This window comes from Rutilus rutilus (genome assembly GCF_951802725.1).
Source record: "Rutilus rutilus genome assembly, chromosome: 18".
Classification (NCBI taxonomy): Eukaryota; Metazoa; Chordata; class Actinopteri; order Cypriniformes; family Leuciscidae; genus Rutilus; species Rutilus rutilus.
The window spans coordinates 35,378,745-35,392,099 of record NC_140231.1 but is presented as its reverse complement, the minus strand read 5'-3'; the positions used below and the strand labels follow the sequence as shown (position 1 = coordinate 35,392,099).

The 13,355-nt window shown below is 35.7% G+C and overlaps 1 long non-coding RNA gene across 1 annotated transcript; it reads right to left on the bottom strand.

The window, feature by feature from the left end:
• Window positions 1-7,429: 7,429 nt before the first annotated feature.
• Window positions 7,430-9,482, bottom strand: LOC311277359. Its single transcript, XR_014625229.1, has 4 exons — window positions 9,169-9,482; window positions 7,978-8,230; window positions 7,826-7,888; window positions 7,430-7,738 (listed from the first exon to the last, which is right to left on the bottom strand). It is a non-coding gene; the product is annotated as an uncharacterized lncRNA (long non-coding RNA).
• Window positions 9,483-13,355: the final 3,873 nt, after the last annotated feature.

Here is a 13,355-nt window from a genome sequence, read left to right as displayed (position 1 = left end):
GATCTCTAGTTACTGAGACTGAACACACACACACACACACACACACACACACTTATGTCAGAGATCTAGTGTTCTTGAGTTCTTCAGCCGGAAGGTGGCGCTATAGTGATGATTGACAGGCGGTAACAGGGATAGTTCACCCAAAAATGAAGTTTCTGTCATTAATTTCTCTCCCTCATGTCGTTCCAAACCTGTAAGAACTTCGTTCATCTTCAGAACAAAAGTTTTTATTTTTATACATATTGTACAAAAATGTACAATATAAAAAATAAAATAAATATAGTATAAATAAATAACATATATGAACATATATGAACGTGTGTGTGTGTGTGTGTGTGTGTGTGTTGGACTGAGCTGGATATGCTGGATCTACAAGGTATGGACTTGAGATTTATATTCTGTGAACTTGTAAGAATGACACCATAGGAAGTGAATTGTAAGCAATGTTTATTAACTGAAGCTCAATAAGACATCTGCATCTTTTTGATGCAGAAATCTGCATCAAGATTTGCATCTTACATCTGTTAGTACGCTGTCTAAAACTTGCTCACACTATTACCAATACCAGCGGCTTAACCTGTTAACTGTCACCCCCCTTTTTTTGAGTAGACGTTAAAATGCACATTTCGAACTTAAATGGTTGTAATTAAAGAATGCTTTGGAGTATAGACGTACAATTGGTCTTGTTTTAAAGAAGACATTTGGCAGATTTTTGTAGAAGTGAAATAAATTAAAGTGAATCAGGAAAAAAGTTATAGAAGTTTGAGTTTATGGAAATGTACAATGTAAAAAAATTAATTATTCATATTTTATATAAAATATATATTTTTAAAACCTGGCCGACTCTAAAACTGCAAAAAAATCAAAGCCAAAAATCCGATCAAGTTGTGTTTCAAAATTTAGGTTGATATCTCAAAAAATTAGCTTTCAGTAAGATTTTGTTTGGGCGCAGTACCAAACTTTTTCACTAGGTGACAACCAGACTCCATTGCTGCACATATAAGGGAGCCTCCATTTCCATATGTGGTGATCTGAACCATTATTTCCACAATTTTCATACAATTTATGAAGTGGACATTCTATTCAGAAGTAATATGGGAAGTTTGGCAGATTTTGATATGAATTCAACCTCTAAGAAACACATAAAAATGTTCATTGCTATTTCAAAATAAAGGTCTGAACACGCCTTAGGAATATGAAAATATTCTTGATGCAAATTGATAAATTACGGCTCCTCTGTAATTTATTTTGAAAATCAGTCACCAAATATGAAAACTAGAGATTGTAAGCTTTCAAATGATATATAGTTTGTCAAGATTAGTTTAGGTTTAGTATAGGATATTACTGTTTTAAATATGTAATGGATTTGGGCCCACCGGTGGGCCCGTGACAGTTAACAGGTTAAAGATGCTACAGATCTTCTGTGTGTTTTAGTGAATAAACATGATTCTGTCAGAAACACAAACTCAGTTAATTCAGATATTGAACACTGACCAGAGGCTTTAAATGAAGCTCTAAACACAGGATTCACTGGAACAGCAGATCTGGATTGTGACTAAATGACTGAAAGCTTCAGTATAACACAGAAACAGCAGGACTGATCTGATATAATGACCTGTTTGACTTTTACATTCGACATCCTTGAGTTTAACTTCAGTAACGCTTCCCTTAAAATAAAATTACAACTCGTTTAAGTGTAATCCTGGTAATCTCCTGCAGAGGGCGACACTCCACTGTCACAGGGCTCAAGGGACATTCTGATGTGTGTGTGTGTGTGTGTGTTTGACCTTTCATTTCTTTCATACATGTTTTTCATCACCTTACAATCGTCAAATTTGTGTCATGAACTCTTTCCTTCTCTCTAAAACCAGTTTATCCTCATAAAGCTGATTATATATTGATGAGTCTACTCCATCAGGATACTGTTATAAGCATGAGCCCTGTCTGATTGGTCGTGGCGGCGGTGTTGCAACAATCTACAGAGATATTCTTAATGTTACTCAGAAAACAGGTGACAAGTTTAATTCGTTTGAAGTACTTGAACTAAATGTTACGCTCTCAGATGTAAGAAAAAAATCCCTATTATCTCTAGCCTTGGCTACTGTATATAGACTGCCATGGCCTTACGCTGATTTCCTAAAAGAGTTTGCAGATTTTCTCTCAGATCTATTGGTCAACGTTGATAAAGCATTAATTGTTGGAGACTTTAATATCCACGTAGATAATTCAAATGATGCGTTAGGGGCTGCGTTTACAGATTTATTAAACTCCTTTGGGGTCAAGCAAAACGTCACTGGTCCCACTCATCGTCTAAATCATACACTCGATTTAATTATATCACATGGAAACCGATCCAACCGATATAGATATCATGTCACTGACCATTACATGGTAACTTGCATATTACGTACTCCTGTAATATGTCATGCGGCGCCGCGTTATCGATTAGGCAGAACAATCCTTCCATCCACCATAGATAATTTCTCAAATTGCTTATCTAATCTGTCTCAGCTGCTCAGTGAACCCAAACAAACAGATGAACTAGACGAACTAACCATCACTATGAGCACCATTCTCTCTGGAAAATTGGATATTGTTGCACTCACTAAATTAAAAAAGGTCAGAGAGAAAAGTAAAGCACCATGGTACAATAATACTACGCATGTTTTAAACAGAGAAACCCGTAATTTAGAGCGTAAATTTAAACAAACTAATTTAGAGGTCTTTAGAATCGCGTGGAAAGACAATATGTCACATTATAAAAAGGCCCTAAAAGCAGCCAGGGCTGAGCATCTCCGCAAACTAATAGAAAATAACCAAAACAATCCAAGGTTCTTATTTAACACCGTGGCTAGACTAACAAATAAACAGTTGTCTCCTGAACAAAATATCCCGTTACAGTTTAGTAGTAATGATTTCATGAACTTCTTCACTGAGAAAATAGAAAACATCAGAACCACAATTGTAAACGTTCAATCTTCAATCGCGCCTTATAATTCAGCCTCGATTATCACCCCGCAAGAACAATTACAGTGCTTTACAACTATAGAACAAAAAGAGTTAAATAAACTTATCACTTCATCTAAAACAACAACATGTTTATTAGATCCTATACCAACTAAAAGAAGTGAAAGAAGTGTTACCTATAGTGGAAGAGCCTCTCCTCAATATTATTAACTCATCTTTATCTTTAGGTCATGTTCCAAGAACATTTAAACTGGCAGTTATAAAACCACTCATTAAGAAACCACAATTAGATCATAATAACCTAGCAAATTATAGACCCATTTCAAATCTTCCATTTATGTCTAAAATATTAGAAAAAGTTGTGTCCGCTCAACTGGGCTCTTTCTTACAAGAAAATGACGTCTATGAGAAGTTTCAGTCTGGATTCAGACCGCACCATAGCACTGAAACTGCGCTCGTTAAAATCACAAATGATTTACTCTTAGCTTCTGACCAAGGCTGTATCTCAATATTAGTTTTACTTGATCTTAGTGCTGCGTTCGATACTATAGATCATACAATACTCTTAGATCGACTACAAAATTATACTGGTGTTCAAGGACAAGCATTAAGATGGTTCAAATCATACCTATCTGACCGCTACCATTTTGTCTATTTAAATGGAGAAAAATCGATCATAACTCCAGTAAACTATGGAGTGCCGCAGGGATCTGTGTTAGGCCCTCTATTATTCTCAATATATATGCTGCCACTTGGAAATATTATAAGGAAACATGGAATTAGATTCCATTGTTATGCTGATGACACTCAAATATATATTTCATCACGGCCGGATGAAAACGCTAAATTATCCAAATTAACAGAGTGTGTTAAAGATATAAAAGATTGGAGAACGCGTAATTTTCTTTTATTAAATCCAGACAAGACAGAGGTATTACTTATCAGTTCAAAAAACCGCCCACAAAACCTCTCACAATACAACTTTAACATAGTAGGATGTCCTGTTACTTCATCCTCTACAGTAAAAGACCTGGGTGTTATATTAGACTGCAACCTGTCTTTTGAAAATCATATTTCATATGTTACAAAAACAGCCTTTTTCCACCTTAGAAACATTGCTAAGCTACGTAATATGCTATCAGTTTCTGATGCAGAAAAGTTAGTTCATGCATTCATGACCTCGAGACTAGATTACTGTAATGCTTTATTAGCCGGTTGTCCTGCATCCTCGATAAACAAGCTACAGTTAGACCAAAATGCCACCGCTAGAGTTCTTACTAGATCAAGAAAATTTGATCATATAACACCAATTTTATCATCACTACATTGGTTACCTATAAAGTCCCGTATCAATTACAAGGTATTGCTACTGACTTATAAAGCCCTAAACGGCTTAGCTCCAGTCTATTTAACAGATCTTCTATCGCCCTATAATCCATCGCGCTCTCTAAGATCAATAAATTCGAGGCTTTTGGTCATACCTAGGATATCCAGATCCACCAAAGGAGGGAGAGCATTTTCACATTTAGCTCCAAAACTCTGGAATAGTCTTCCTGATACTGTTCGTTTCTCAGATTCGCTCTCCCAGTTTAAAACTAGATTAAAGACACATCTCTTCAGCCAGGCATTTATATAATATTTTTAATCTTACAGTTAAATCCGGTCTCTACTTCATAAACGCCAGAGGAGAATTGGCCCCCGACTGAGCCTGGGTTCTCCCAAGGTTTTTTTTTCTCCATTAGGTCCTGATGGAGTTTTTCGGTTCCTTGCCACTGTTGCCTTTGGCTTGCTCAGTTGGGGATATTTTGGGGATATTTAATTTAATTTTATCAATCAATAAATTCCACTAGAAACAAACCTTTTTGTATTATTTTAATTTAATACTGTGAAGCTGCTTTGATACAATCTGTATTGTTAAAAGCGCTATACAAATATACTTGACTTGACTTGACTTGACTTGACTATATATTTAAACTAACACTGGTCCTGTAATATAACAGATCCAGATTCATCTCTTGTGTTTCAGTGTCAAAAATCTAGAAAGGTCATTAACAGGTTAAAAACAGAAGCACTTCTCAGACACACTTTGTCTTATTTAAACACACTTTCACAGTCAATATAAAGACTGAATGATGATTATTCACATAAATATAATCTAAAAATAGATGGTCAGGTCTTCAGCTGCTGATGGATGTCAGTGATGATGATGATGATGATCTTGAGAACATGATGAAGGGTTTGATGAGAATCTCTCCTCAGTTTTGACATCAGAATCAAACTTTACAGGCTCGTCTGGATCACAGGAGACTAGAAATATACATATTAGATTATCATCATATATATTGTTCTGAGTTTATGGTATACATTGCTGTGAATTTATTCATTTATTATCTTCTTGATCAATAACACAACATCTGTAAATGTTTAATGACTGCTGAAAGTCAGTCTGATGAATTTGTCTGAATGTGACACTTTATAACAGGAGAGAAAACAACAGTAAATCTGACAGTAAAACTAAAATATGATGAAGAATTAAAGTTCAATAATGATCAAACACTCACAGTGTGGCTTTAGTTTCTCCATACTCTCACATCTATCAAGTCTCTGTCCTCTTTCCTCTGGTGATTCACTGGTTTGTGTCTCATTTCTGTCCTCCATTTTTCTCTCAGTCTTCTTGTTTTCTGCTGATCTGTGATTTCTGCTGATTTTCTTTCTCCTCTTCATTTGAATCTGTTCAATCACACAGACAGAGTTTCATTAAAGCGATATAACATCATATCACGAGACATCAGATCAACTCCTGATCAACATCTGCATGAGCTCAGTGTTATTACAGCATCTCAGATTAACTCTACAATATTCACAATAATCAATGATGATGACAAATGACAAATATAGAAATGTGAGTTTATGTGTGAGTCCTGATCATAAACATCTTTCTCTTCTCACCTCATGTTTGATCATATTTGATTCATCAGAACGACACTTTACAGCTCCGACTGGATCAACAGAGACTGTAAATGAAGAAAACAACCCGTTATCATCATAATTATAATACAGAGACTGAACTGATGATATAGACTCAGATCATCTAACAGAGAACATGCACTTAAAATATAGAATTTAAAACATTTCGAATAAAATAGCAAATAATCCAGTCATCCATGAAGATAAAGCTCCTCAGTAAAGATAAGAAATGAAATATGAAACATGTTTCTCGCCTGTGAGAAGAAGAGAGATGTAGAATAATCCAGAGTTTATTAAATCACACTGAATATATAAAGATAAAGTCCTTCTTCTGTAGTTTGTGATGGTCCAGATATATTCCTGTCATGCATTCATTTCTCTTGTGTTCAGATTCTGCACAATTTTTAATACATATTTATCTTCAGTTTCACTACAATACTTTGTACACTAACATCTCTGTTCATAATTAATATCTAAAAATACTCTTACAAAATGTTAAAGATGAAAGTGTTTAATTACCTTGTGATGATCTGGACAGAGAGAAGCTCCAGTGTTACTGAGAGTCTGAGGAGCAGAACTGAGACTTTATACACTTACAAATGCCCACGCCAGTGACCACACTCCACTCCTGCTGAAATATCTTATCACCGCATTACACCTCAAGAAGAATGAAACCCACATAAAATGCTTGTTTCACACATCAGTAGTGTAACAGATTCCCAGTGTAGAGATGGTAAACTGGTGTTATATGATGATATTGTCTTGATCTGGTAATAACTCTAGCTGCTGTATTTTGCACTATAACTGTAGTTTGTTGATTGATAATGATCAGGATAATCTAGTAATGCATTACAGTAATCCAGTCATGAACGCTTTATGAGCTTTTCTGCATCAGAAACATGTTCTGTATTTTGGTGTTTCTGAGGTGAATAACGCTGAAGGATCAGCCAGATCTTTAACCTCTTAACCAGCGCCCCTATTTTTGAGAATTTTCTGAAAACGACATACCCAAATACAAATGTCTGTAGCTCTTGAACCCTATGGTCCACATTCATTACTCTGATATTTTTTTAAACTAGACACTTGAAACTTTGTTACCCAAGAGTCATTATAACTCAAAGTAGCATAGGAACAGAGTAAAACAAGGTAAAATATACATGAAAGTGACTCCCGATTTCTTTGAATAAACTTCACTTAGGGAAAAAATGATCAGAATGTTATGTTAAAGGCCTGAAAACACCATAAAGATAAAACTGAATGTCTGACCATGTTTTGATTCAAATTTGAGGATGATACTCCCAAAAATGTAGTTCCTGTAAGCTTTTATTCAAGAAAAGTCTAGGCGTCCTTTCCAAAAGGCCACTTGGAGACTCCAAATGGACACCTGGTTACCAAATGACATAAGGAGTAAACACTACATACTACATGCATGTATATCAATTCAGAACTATTCTGCCCATCAAACTACACAAGAAATAATGATTTCAGCACAACATTTTAACATTTTAACAAAATACTCTTTATTTTTAACAATTCTTATAGCAAAAACAGTGAAACAAAAAAACTCACTTCATTTATACATTCCAAAAGTGATTGTTTTACAACTAATGAATAAAATATATAAAAAGAAAAAAAATAACATTTGTAATTGCAACAATGGTTTTTACTCAAATAAATTACAATAAACAATTATACTGAATATCCAATTACTAAAACAAAAAGCAACCGCTTACAGTATTTACAAAGTGGAAGACATGTTGATCAAGGCAGTCACTACCAAGGTTTGTTCTGGAAACCAAAGCCACTGAAAGACAGGAGAGATAAAATGTGTAAGCAGAACAAATAACATTTTCAACACTGTGTATGCATGCGTGTATGTGTGAGTACTTACCTAGTACTGCCTCACGCCAGCATGTCACATTTGCTCCAATTGCGCCGACTCAGAAGACAACCACTGCAAATAAGAGGGGAGAAAAAAAAGGTGTCTAAACAGAATAAATACATTTCGCAGCACTGTGTATGTATGTATGTGTGTGTACTTACCTAGTACTGCCTCACACCAGCATGTCACATATGCTCGAATTGCGCCAACTCAGAAGACACCCACTGTGAGAGAGAGAGAGAGAGAGAGAGAGAGAGAGAGAGCAAACAAACAAGCAGAACAAAACCAAGCAGAACAAAGTCCAAATAGAATATGAAAACTTGGTAATGTTAGTGTGTGTACACCTGCCGGCGTCTCTTTCGTCGCTCAGGACTGGACTCCGGATTCCATTCCTCATCTGTTTCAGTTGAGGGCCTATTTTACAGCACAGGAAAACACACACACACACACACACACACACACACACACACAAAAAGAGGATTTCAGTTTGAGTCACATTTTACTATTAGCAGCATCAATATTCCATCATATTACAATATCAAAAAATGTCTGTTTGTCAAATACCTTATTATAATGCTCAACATTATAAATGCTTTGTAATTATATATTTTCTATGTATATAAAATTATATATATTTATCATATCTTCACCTGACATCTTGTAATCCTTTCCTTCCATTATTGTTATATTCAATGCACCATTCATTCATATAAACACACTTGCTAGTCATCTTCACTGTTATTTTATAATCAAAACATCTTCACCTGACTTCTTGTAATCCTTTCCTTCCATTATTGTTATATTCAATGCACCATTCATTCATATAAACACACTTGCTAGTCATCTTCACTGTTATTTTATAATCAAAACATCTTCACCTGACTTCTTGTAATCCTTTCCTTCCATTATTGTTATATTCAATGCACCATTCATTCATATAAACACACTTGCTAATCATCTTCACTGTTATTTTATAATCAAAACATCTTCACCTGACTTCTTGTAATCCTTTCCTTCCATTATTATTATATTCAATGCACCATTCATTCATATAAACACACTTGCTAATCATCTTCACTGTTATTTTATAATCAAAACATCTTCACCTGACTTATAATCCTTTCCTTCCATTATTGTTATATTCAATGCATCATAAATATAATGTGTGTGTGTGATATAAATATTTTGTTTTTATGTATAATATAACGTTACAGCTCTATCACCTAGCTGCTACTCGTGTAGCCGTCTTTGCTAGTAATGTCCACTGTCATTTTATAATCAAAAGCATGACATGAACAGAAAAACAGCCAATACTTGATAAACATAATTCAAGACAATGTGTTGAAACTTACCGATCTAAAACGGGATCGAGTCCATGAACAAACATCTCCTCTTTTGCCGAATCGACGACACATGACACGGTGCTATCTGTGTCTGAGATGCATCTCTGAGCGTCTTTCTGCTGCTCTTCGTCGCTGCTTCTCATCACTTCCTCCAAAATACTCTCAACACCACAAAAACCCTTCTGTAGACGTCGATCCATGATGGAGATGGTCAAAAATAACTTTGGAGAAAATCTGTGAGTTTACAGGAGCTCCGTGTAGCAAACCAATACCTAGCCTGTGCGCTCTGTGCGTAAAATGGCGGACGCGCACGAGCCAGTGACAACATTGCGCACTTGTATTTGACAAATCTGCTTGAGAACTGTCAATCACTGTAATCGTGTTTTAATTGGTTAATACTCCCATCCATCAAAATTTTGCTGACAATACATTGGCTGGCTGTATCCAGACTTTATCCAACCGAAAACCGAGGTGCGAGATTGACAGGTTCCTCAGCCTGTAAAGCGCTCCCTTGGTATTTTGATCGATTACAGAGCCTGTGATTGAAGGAGAGATAAGTGGGATGATTTATTTGATCCGGAAGAGTCTAAGCTACGGGGGAGAGGTGGATTTAGAACGCTGGAATACAGATTAGAATAGATATTTCATTGAAAATGAACATGATGGAGCACTCTAACTGCAAACGCTCATGAAAACAAAGGAGAGTATTTAGTTTTTTTCCCTATTTTTTCATTGTTTTGGATTAAAAAGTGGGATGCATTTTGAAGAGTACACCCTTACATTGAAATGTATGCTGTTGTTTCTTGGATTCGTCCGAACTGATCTGAACCATAGGATATGAAAGATAAGTATTGCGTTCACTGTAGTCATTTTTACATTACCAGTCCTTCAACATTTCATTTAACCCTTTCCTCTCTGGTGTACTGATTGCAAAAACAAGTTCAGAACATGATTCTTGAGTGTTTTAGCTTTCCAATGATGTATAGTTTATGATAGTCAGTTGAATATTTCTTATTTAAAAAAATGTAATAAAATTATAGCCACGCCCGGGCCGGTGCTTGTTAAGAAGTTAACTGGACATGATGAAGAAACACACACTGATGCAGATTGTTTACAAGAGATTCTGTGGACAGGATTATGGCCAATCAATAATATCATCTTATTTATGATGATCATCATTTATTATAAGAACATTACTGGTCATCCATATCTTTAACACACTCTGGTAACTTGGATAATATACAAATGTCATTTCGTCTGTATAACAATATGTCCTGATTATTAATAAGCATAACAGTGGAAACTAATCTCATGTTTTCTAATAATTTTACAGACCCACATTTGACACACAATAACACTTTACACTCAAACACAAGCTCTTCTTTCTGCTCAATCTTTATCAGCAGTAAATATTTACACATCATAGTACAGTTGTAAGTTGTTACTATTATTCACAGATAACATGTTATAGATTCATGTATCTTGTGACAAACAACATCTCTCGGGTTTACAGAGTAAAGGAGGCGTCCTGATGTGTCCTGACAGTCATGGTAAAGCAGTGAGAGCTTGTCACATGGTTGCACAATAATGTCACAATGTGGTTTCCCACAGAGCAGAGACATGACACCACAGGAACCTCTTATGACCTCTAATAGAAACATGAAAATAAGTCTTTGCTGCACAACAATTTTACATTTCATTGGAGTAATTGAACAAACTTAAGGATTAAAGTAAGTGAACTTTGAACACCAACTTTACAGGTGCTGGTCATAAAATTAGAATATCATCAAAAAGTTTATTTATTTCAGTAATTCTGTTAAAAAAGTGAAACTTGTATATTATATAGACTCATTACATGCAAAGTGAGATATCTCAAGCCTTTATTTGTTATAATTTTAATGATTATGGCTTACAGCGTGAAAACCACGAAAATCAAAATCTCAGAAAATTAGAATATTACATGAAATCACACAGTAATTACACAGTAATACCATGGTCATTGAACCAGGTTTTGGTTCTTTTGGCAGTGTGGGCCGGTGCAAATCCTGCTGTTCTTTTCAAGGACGAATTGCTCATGTGATCCTGTTGAAATGCAAACAAAACAAAGATATATGGACATGTTTTCTACAGTTTACTTCAAACACAATGCGCACATAATGGATTGTTCAGGGCATGACTGGTTCTATTGATTGGGCTGATTGGATCTAGCTTACAGTTTTTCTAAATCCATTTGACATTTCTCCAAACTTATGTCACTGCTCTCAAAACAGTTAACACAGTGATCTCAACACTTTGTAATTGTCCTAAACAGATGTGTTTCATTCATTTTATACAATCACATCCATCATTTTCTCAAAACACTGCACAAAATTCTCAAATGTTTTCACAATAGTTCATACAGCCAACCAAAACGTTACTGTATTAGGAAAAGATAACTGCAACTATGCATTGGGTTTACACAAATAACACAATGTATGTACCATTTTTCCCAACACAGACTTTCATATTTTAAATTATCAGTTGCATTTCTAAGTTTCTCCATTAGCCCCAAATTGATAACTGCTGAGTTATCTGCTGAGATAAGACAAACAACACAGGAAATGCAGAAGTTTGAATTGTTTACACATTTTTCTCAATTACAACAATTATAAAAGGTGAAAAGAAAGCTGCGTAGGGCCCCGCAAATTACTCAAGGCCCCGCCTCCCCCTCATGTCATAGCACGTCAATTAATGACTTGACTTGACTTAGTCCATCTAGCACTTTAAAAGGAGATTGTTGCAATTAAAACCATTTATAATTCATATTCAGGTTTACTACAGTACAATAAGGCAAGGTTATTACATTAGCCTGTTCACTAAAAACTTGAGTTCACACTATATTTACTAAAGCCAATTAGATTGTAAATGTGTATTCTCATGTGTTTATGGACATGTATAGCCTAATTTGCAGTGAGATATGTTTGTTGTTTCTAATGTTTGTTTGTATGTTTACTTTCATTTAGCTCTTACAGTGTTTTTGGGAATTCTTTATAGACATCTGTCCCTGAGAGTAAACTGCATCTGTGCAGCCGGGAATGACACCTACCGCATATATTGATATTCACGTCATTAGAGCCCTTGCCAAAGAGTTCTGTGTGAAGTTCACATTCCAGTTCCCAGTGCCCGTGTGCCAGCTGATACACGCCTTTAAACATTCCATTGATTCTAGTATGATTGGACAATAGACTGTAAAAATACACGAGCTGCTATGACACGCCTAGGCTCAGGTGAAACACCGTCGCAGTCTCTGTAACTCTGCCAAGCTAAACTAGCCTTGTCTATACACACTCTAACTCCACCCACCCAGAGCTCGATGTGCTGTGGTGTGTGTGTGTGTGTGTGTGTGTGTGTAGTGAGTGTTTAATCTGTTGTTTTCAACCATGGACTGTAAAAAAAAAAAGGTAAATATGATTATCAGAGACAGAGATGCTCGCGATTACATTTGGGAATGGGCAAGCTTTGTTCCTAAAACAGAGATATCCTGTCAGTTTGTAACTCCAGCCAGTATACTGTAGGCTAATCCAGTGTTCGAATTATCAAAGCTTGAGAAACCAAATCTTGGGGCGTTTTATATGCTGGTCTATTCTTTCCATTCTTTCTGACACTGTAATGAAATATAGGCCTATTAACAGAACAAAAATGAATGATCACAGCATTTCTTTAAAAGAGAGTGGCTGCATTGCTTCATTCTCTGCAGTTTACAATAACCCACAGTGGCCCCTAAACAATAGAGAGAATTTGATACGATTATGATGACCATTAAACACGTCATCACAGTCTGAAAATTCACCATCTGAACAGCCTAAGCTAGATCTTACGCGGGACAATCTCTCTTTTTTTTGTGGTCATATTTTTATCAGTTTGTTTTGGTAAATACTGTGTAATTATTGTCATCTTTGTTATCATTGATAAAAAAAAGCCTTCGCCTAATGAACATTTTCATCAGTAATAATGTCCTTAATGAAATGAACACTGTTACTGAGTGGTTAAAGTCAGAGCTGACCAGCTCTATACGCTCACTACGCAAGCTGCATAGGGCCCCGCAAATTACTCAAGGCCCCGCCTCCCCCTCATGTCATAGCGCGTCAATTAATGTTTACAACATCCATGACAAAATGAAGCGAAACTATCCTTAGTGCAGGGTTCACCAATCTCGG